An 8,526-nucleotide genomic window follows, 5' to 3' on the forward strand; every position below is an offset into this window, starting at 1 on the left:
ATTTCCACCTCATGTACTAGGCTCACACCCAATGCTTGGCACTGTCTTTTGGTGACAGGGGGTGTTTCGCTGAGGAAGATGTCATCCTGAACATGACATGATGAACTCAGAGCTATTGTTTCTCCATCTGGAAATTAGAACCCCAAGGGCTACTTCAGACAGCGCAGGAGCTTAGCTTAGGGCACGGCCAAACGTTCCCAAAATCATTGCTGTGGCAATTCACATGTGAGATGTTCGGTACATGACAACCACGTTTCTGCCTGAAGAGCTTTTGCAGTATCACTGTCTGTATTGTTTTTCCTCAGTGCACAGCATCTGTTGTGCCATTTGTAAAACACTCAGATTTCTATTAGCACAGCAGACACTTCTCTTCCGTGCAAGTGGCAGGGGCTGTAACAAGTCAGCTTTGCTGCTGCCTCTTCCCTCCTCTGGAGAGGTGAAACCTTCCTGTTGCTGCAGGGACAAAGTCAGTTGTAGAAGTCAGTGTGTGGCACCACTGAACACTTAAATGTGTCTGCCAAGGGAAATACTGCAGCTGATTCCGTATTTTTCAATGATATGGAGACAGAAATCCTTTAATTATGGTGTATGATGGAGGCTGGAACAAGGGGCCAATATTGACAATTTATAATTGTCTTTAGTAAAGGAGATTGATGCACCTAGGGAAAATAGAACATTTTTGGCTCATTATGATATATTATTTTCAATCTGTTTATTTTTGGGGTTTTTTTTAATTACCTTTCTCTTACCTGTGTCTGACTCCCTGTTACCTCAGCTTTTCTGCATTACTCTATAATCTTATTACAGATTTCTGCTTGCTTCCTTCCTTCCCTTGTCAGAGAAAGAAAGAAGGAGAGAAAGAAATCTTTCAAGTACTTTCTCCTTTGGCTTGAAAAACACAGAAAATGTTTGGTTATTTTCACTCTTGTGTAAGAGTGATGATAGCCAAGGGCCAGGCTTGAGCCCTGTGTTTTCCTGCTTCTCCAGGATACGTGGTGGTGATTATGAATGGATCCAGTCACAGCCCATTAACACGTTAACCTTGTTCTCATACAGAGAGCTGACAGCAGATTTCAGGTACATTTGGGCTTGGACACACACTAAGAAAATGCTTCTGTTTGTTCTATTCTCTTCAGGCTGGATGCCACACTGTGAAACACCAGCCTTGCAAGGTTCACCATCAGTGGTGAACTTGCCTCCCTTCACCACAAATCTAATCTTAAAGAACATTTAAAAATGCACTATAAAAGTATCTTAGAACGTCCTATTGTCCCTAGGCAGGGGATACCAGGATCCTACCAAGGATACTGTCATGTTCTAAAGCACCTGGTACTCACTACCTCTCTGTGGTCGCTTTGGACAGCTTAATCTTCCTCTCTGAGCTTGGAAATAACTCTTGATGGAATTTGGTGGAAAAACAGTCCTGAAAATAGTTAAAAGTTAGAATAAATTTATTACTTGGTACCATGACAAATAACTTGCATCTTTCAGGTGGTATGAATGTGCAAGTAAATTGGTTTGCAATTCTCATGACACAAAACTATGTTGAAAACTGTAAATAAAATTTGTCTTGCATATCACAGAAACAAGAGAGCATACAAGAGAGTCTGATACGTGAGCAATGTTGTCTATAAAATAAACTCCTCTCAGGGAATTTCAGTATTTTCTTCTTTAACAAAAATATGGCAGTTAGATGCTGTGCCAAACTTTTAGTGGCTTAAAAACTCCAAGTTCCCTACAGAAATCTGGAGAGGAGCCATTTTGGAACATGATTTTTATCAACAGGGATTAGAAGGAATGATCAAAACAAATCTGAAGTTTTAATAAACAATTGAGTTTCCATCTTCACTGCTTAGATTTCTATTTCCCTCTCCTGCAGGTAGTATTAAATTGCAGGTAACAGATGGAATTCTTGTTCTTCATTAGGCTTTAATATCACTTCATATATATTTAAAATTTATAACAGGTCTCATGAATTCAAATGAGACATCACAGTCCACAGATAAAGCTGTAATAACAGTTACACAGATTTTAGAAAATAGCCAACCCCAGGTGTTGACTCATGAATATTTATACACATCAGTCATCAAGGAAGCAAAATACAATTTGGGTTGATCCTTTTCCCAGTAAAATGGATAAAAAACCACTAGAAACTAGAAAAAAATACTAGACACACTCTTTTAAAAGACATCTGAGAAAAAAACCAACAATTTTCCCCATCTCCATGTGTATCCCCAAAAACAGGGTGGGGTAGGGCGATCATAAAATGAAAATCTATTTTTGCTTTTTTTACTTCTCGAGATGGTTCTTATTTTTTCCTCAATTTTGAATATGTTCTTATCTAAATGCAAGTAAGCAAAGCTATTTTTCACATACAATTTTTTAAATTATGTCACAATGCTTGAGTTTAAGCATATATTCTTTGCATGATAAATTTCATGAATAAAAGCAATCTCTGTGACACCTGTGAAAGGAAATACATACATAAAAATAAATTAAAGTCAGTAAGGATTTTATTTATACAGCTGGAATACAGCCAAATAGATATTTCTCACTTAGAAAAACCATTCACTCAAACTGGGGAAGTTTCTCTTCCAAAAATTCTATTTTGGAGTGTCATAGGGAAGAGAAAAAAAACCAAAACAACAACCCAAGAAACAAGTCTGGAACTAAATGAGATAAATACAAATACCTGGTAAAGTATGAGCTCTAGGACAGATTCTGACTTTATTTGCACCTTTGTACATACTTTGATATTTCCATTAAGTTACAGATTTATTTCATGGCAGTGAGACCAGGATCGTGCACATGAATGCCTGACAAAAGAGAAGAGACAGTTTGACAGATCAGGAAAATAGGACCAAATCTAGACTTTACATAGAACTTAAATTTGACTCTTCCCTCAATGCTACATTGTCCTCCTGAAAACAAAACTCCACGAACCAGGGAGACAATCAAAAGAGAAGAGAAAATGCTTGTGGCAATAAAAATAATGTAAATTAAGGTTCAGGAAACATGATCAAAGGCTTAAAAAGACTCAAATCTGTTCTTTATTTTCTAGTGACCATGGACCACAGGGGAAGTCGTGCATTCTGTTCCATTTCCCAGGAGTCTGTCACTGTCCTGCACTGGCAGGTAAGGGTTTACCTCATGATAAGTAGTCTGGGAAGTCTTCACTGTGTTTCAAAGAATTGGACTGAATAGCAGGATACTGTATATCTGTGCAGTAGCCAGCAAGAGTAAAAAAATAGTAGTTTCTCATCTGTTTATTTCAATATGACAGTTCTCTGGCACTGGAGGACCAAAGAAAGTTGATTTCATGAGGTGAGAGGAGCAGAGCTATGCACTCAGAACTTTTTATGTGTTCAGTAGCCTTTAGCTTTCTGATTTGCGTCAACTTCCAAAACAGGCTGCAGTTCCAGGAACAATATTACTTGAATAAAACACAACAGTATAAGAAAAATTTTTTGCAAATATGACAGAAGTGATAACTCAGTTCACAGTGACTTGTCTTGAGCACTTAATATATGAGAGTTTTTTTAATAGTCTTTATGTATTTGTGATGAAGGCTTTGAATCCCAGAAGATTTACAGAAAACACTTAAGGCTGTTATTCCATTAGTGTTCCATTTAAAATATTTCACACTTAATTAGGTAACAGGAACAATAGCTGATTTTGGTGTTTAGATTTTAAGCTGGGTATAGTCACAGTGAAAAACTAATGCTTTGATGGAATTATCTTGGTAGTTATTTGTCATACACAATAGGGACAAAAATAATTGTTAAAGTCCTGGTTTAAAGGCAATACAAAACGATATAAATAAAAATTCTTTCATATGCAGGATCAAGTGGGAACATTAAGTAGGCTGCCCATCTGGCTACCTTGTGGGCAGTTTGCATTTTCTTTTATTTATTTTCGTTACCTATATTTTTAACACAGAATAAAGTTCTTTTGCTGAGCACAGTGTTGCGTGGGAAGGGAGAAATGTCCAGGTGACACTTGACCAATGCCATTACTTTATTCACTGCAACTGTGTAAAGAAGGGCAATCAGCTCTCCTCATGTGATGTCCAGACTGAAAATCAGGTACAGGCAACTTGACACAGACCCCACACTTGAGAAGGGTTTGATATCATTGGGAGCAAGTGGCACAGAGGAGTAGAGGATTAGATGGCTGCTGGCATCCAAAGACCATGACGGAGCCTCGTCTGTCTCTGCATATCAAGGTAAAAACAGGCAGTGGCAAACGCCGTGGGGTGTCTTTACATCACCAGGGAATGCACTTTGTATCTGCTTAGTCACTGTAACTGCTAACAGGAGTCTGTAATATCTAGGGAAACAGCTTAGTGCATATTAATTTCTTGGAACTGCCCAAATTAAAGCAGAAAGTACAGTCAGCTTTCTATGGACTCAAACAATTAAGGCAAATTTAAATAGATTAAATATATCTTATATATATTATATATTAAATATATCTATATATATTAAATATATAATAGATCTGTCTGTACTTAAGCAGAAAACAGATTAGGACTTAAATGTAACAACATAACCCTTGTTCAGCTGTATGTCAGGCACAGTTTGGAGCTCTGTGCTGCATAACGATTAAAATTCATACAGAAGTATTGCTAAGAGAGGGAAGACATTTAAATTCATATCTTCTAATTAATTAACAACTAAATATGACATAAAGACAGCATAAGAGAAGGAAAAGCTCTGAGTCATGTGCTACCCTGGCACTTTGCTGCCATAAGGAACACCATCTTTAGTTACAGTTTCATGACTCTGCACTGCTGGAGTTGAAAATTCACAGTGCACAGGGCTGGTAGGGAACGGAGCGAAATTTGGTTCCCAAAATGAAATGGGGATGACAGAATGCGTGGAGCGTTCAGATGAGCGACTCAGATGTAAAATAGTCCTTCAGAGAGACCACAGTGTTCTGTGTGAAAATCTATTTGAAATGTACCAGCAGTACATTTAATGGAAACAGTGGTGCTGGAGGCTGCCATGTGCTCTGGCCACAGAGCAGAGATGTACTAACGCAGAGCAGATTTGCAACTGTCCTCAGCAATGTGCTTTAATTCTGACACTCAGCTATCACGAGTGGCTCTGGAATGAATTTATTTGCAGCAGCAGCAGCGTAATTGTGTTTGAGGGAACGTCGGTGAGGGCAGGACAGCAATGGGGCTGTTTCCTGACCTTAGTCTCTATTGTGGAGGTTAGAAAGCACGGCGTGATTTGGAGCTGAGAAACCAAAGTATTAGCAAGCTGAGGGAGAAATCCTAAATTTTTTTTCTGACTCTGTTACTAAACCCGGCAGCGTCTAAATTGGCAACAGGAGTGATGTTCTATAGAACACAAGTATGACCACCCGTGGCAGGGAAGCGGGACGGACAATTCACCCCTGGTCAGCCGCGTCGCTCCTGGCCCAGAGAGGTGCGCGCCGCTGGTTTCTCCCGCTGTTAGCACAGGGGCAATGTGTGGGGCTCAGCCCCCCGAAACAACAACAGGGCGCGGGTTCTGCTGCGGGAGGGCACTGCGGTGGCCGAGGAGAGGGAGGGATGGATGGAGGGATGGAGGGAGGGATGGAGGGCAGAGCCGGGGCTGCGGAACCGCGGGGCTGCCGCTCCCCCTCGCGGCCGCGGCCCCGGGGACCCCGCCAGAGCCCGGGGACCCCGCCAGAGCCCGGGGACACCGCCAGAGCCGGGGGACACCGCCAGGGCCCGGGGACACCGCCAGAGCCCGGGGACCCCGCCAGGGCCGGGGGACACCGCCAGAGCCCGGGGGACACCGCCGGGGCCCGGGGACCCCGCCAGAGCCCGGGGACACCGCCAGAGCCGGGGGACACCGCCAGAGCCCGGGGACCCCGCCAGGGCCGGGGACCCCGCCAGAGTCCGGGGACCCCGCCAGAGCCCGGGGACACCGCCGGGGCCGGGGGACACCGCCAGGGCCGGGGACACCGCCAGAGCCCGGGGACACCGCCAGAGCCCGGGGGACACCGCCGGGGCCCGGGGACACTGCCGGGGCCGGGGGACAGCGCCAGAGTCCGGGGACACCGCCAGGGCCCGGGGACACCGCCAGGGCCCGGGGACACCGCCAGAGCCCGGGGGACAGCGCCAGAGCCCGGGGGACAGCGCCAGAGCCCGGGGACCCCGCCAGGGCCGGGGACACCGCCAGAGCCCGGGGACACCGCCGGGGCCCGGGGACCCCGCCAGAGCCCGGGGACACCGCCAGAGCCCGGGGACACCGCCAGAGCCCGGCTCTGCTCCCCGTGAGCGGCGCCTGGGGGCTCAGCTCTGCCCGGTCCTGCCCCGTGGCAGCAGCCGGGAGCACGGGGAGGATCGAGCCGGTCCTTCCCAGGCCCGAATGAGCAGCTCGCCTTAATCTTGCGCGCTGGATAAACGCTCTGAAGAGCCTAATTATGGCCCGCTCACGTCCCGGGGATGCTTCAGCTTCAGCCCAGCAGATCGGCTGTGCTCCCCTTCCCTCCCCGTCCTCCAGCACTGCACACTCGTACTTCAGCAGGTCTGCTCAGTGTTTTGACGGCATTGATCTGTTTTGATCACACGGCATTGATCTGTTTTGATCACGCGGCATTGATCTGTTTTGATCACACCTATGTTAATAATCTCTTCTGCCTTAGCAGGCACACAGCAGCGATTTCAGGCCATTACCACGCTGGATTTTGGAAGCATTTAAAAAGGGCAGCACAATCCAAAAGCATTGTGATAAGTGTGGTAAAAAAAGTTTATTGTCAAAATCTTAATCTGATCAAGTAGTTGTTGCTTTGTACATTATTTAAATGAGCATTTAAATTCAAAGGGCAATTAGACATTTCTGGACAAAGCAAAACAAAACAGAAATACCTCATAAGTGGATCAGAAATTCACGTTCATTTAGTATGCACTCTTGTCTGTACTTTTGGTCCTCAAGGGGGAACGATGACATAATTTGATTTCAAGGGGGAAAAGTGACAGATACAGAATTTTTGTGTTTCATAATGAAGGCATCCCAGGAGAGCATGGCATCCTGCAAAAGCCTATGGAAGGACCTGAAATAATTGTGAAGTCTGCTACAGTGAATCAGGGGAGAAAATTACAGAAAAATATGGCCAATGCCAGAAGAGAGTACACATGGAGAAACAGTGGAAAATAAAGGCAAGTCAAACAAAAAACACAAAAAAACAGTTTAGGCATTCTAAATTACTGTCAGCAACTGGTGTTTTGGATACTCCATATGTAGAAATATTAGGTTTTCCGTATTTTTTAGATCATTTGTCCAATTTTGACAGGAACTTTAGTTACTATTTCTAAATGACTTTTGTACCAATATAATCACTTACATTTGTTTTATAGATTTAATTTTCTCCTTCTCTTTCCACAGTGACCTGAAGCTATACTTGAAATATCCTTGTTTCCAAGATACAGAATGCTCTCTTGATATTTCTTCTGCCCATGATCATCTCTGCATACCAGTTAGAAACTACAGAAGCACCATAAAGGCAAGTTTTACAGAAAAATAGTATATTAGGTAAGGAGGAAGCCACAAAACCACTGCCAGGCTGTGAATGTCTCCCTCTAGAGCTGTTGAGGAGTTCTGATGAAACTGATGGAGGTGATTCTAGGTGAGCAGATGTGAGATTCCTTCTGAGCTCTGGCAGATTCTCTCTCCCTTTTACCACCAACTCTGATTTTTCTGTCTACACCACGTGAAAGTATGTTTGTACACATTGTACTGAACACAAATGGAGAAAAAGCTTCCAGAGAATTGTAAGTAATGGTCTGTAGAAGCAAGAAAATTAAGTTATTTTGGATGAATGTCATACTGTACTATTACTCCGTTGCTTTTAAACAGAATACTTTTATTCCTTAGTTGTCTTTTGAAACTATACAGAGTGTTCTTGGTGAAAAATCAAGGTTGATTAAGAGAACAAATCAAAGCAAACATATTTTTTTCAGAGTGAAGTCATCCACAGTCCTTTGATGGAGTTTGTTAGTACATGTGCATATCCAGTTTTGGATGCCATGGCATTCAGATATTCTTTCTGTCAGTTTTATGAGTTTTCAGTTTGTGAGTTTTTAGTTCAACTAATGGCTTTTATTAAACATAATGCAGTTACTTATATAGGTAATAGATTATATCTTTGTTATCTAGATGGCTAGAATAATGTCTAAAATGTAGCAGCAGTATCATTTCTCTCCCTCCCTATCTCCAATTCAAATCCTATCTTTGTGATATGTAACAAGCTATGATAATTGCATTATAGTAATTTAAACCACAATTGCTTTAATCTCATGTAATCAAGATGCATCTAAGAAAGACAGTTTGAGTTACAAATTCTGTTTTTTGATATTGGAAGTAATGGAAACTAAATTGTAAAAGGTTTTTTCCATATTATTTATATGGCCCCTGTTAGATTATTTGAACTGTGCTTAGAATTTTACAAATGAACACTTATTATATAATTAACTATTTTTTTTGAGTCTTCATCGTCACAGAAACTTGTGTTTAGGCTTTTATTTTGTCT

The 8,526-nt window shown here is 42.6% G+C and overlaps 1 long non-coding RNA gene across 1 annotated transcript; it reads left to right on the forward strand.

Annotated features, from left to right (window-relative positions):
• Positions 1-3,064: 3,064 nt before the first annotated feature.
• LOC136364545 (uncharacterized) lies at positions 3,065-7,599 on the forward strand. The gene is made up of 3 exons (XR_010744172.1): positions 3,065-3,135; positions 6,646-6,736; positions 7,383-7,599. It is a non-coding gene; the product is annotated as an uncharacterized lncRNA (long non-coding RNA).
• The last annotated feature ends 927 nt before the right edge of the window (positions 7,600-8,526 follow it).

Source organism: Sylvia atricapilla, chromosome 8, assembly GCF_009819655.1.
Source record: "Sylvia atricapilla isolate bSylAtr1 chromosome 8, bSylAtr1.pri, whole genome shotgun sequence".
Taxonomy (NCBI): Eukaryota; Metazoa; Chordata; class Aves; order Passeriformes; family Sylviidae; genus Sylvia; species Sylvia atricapilla.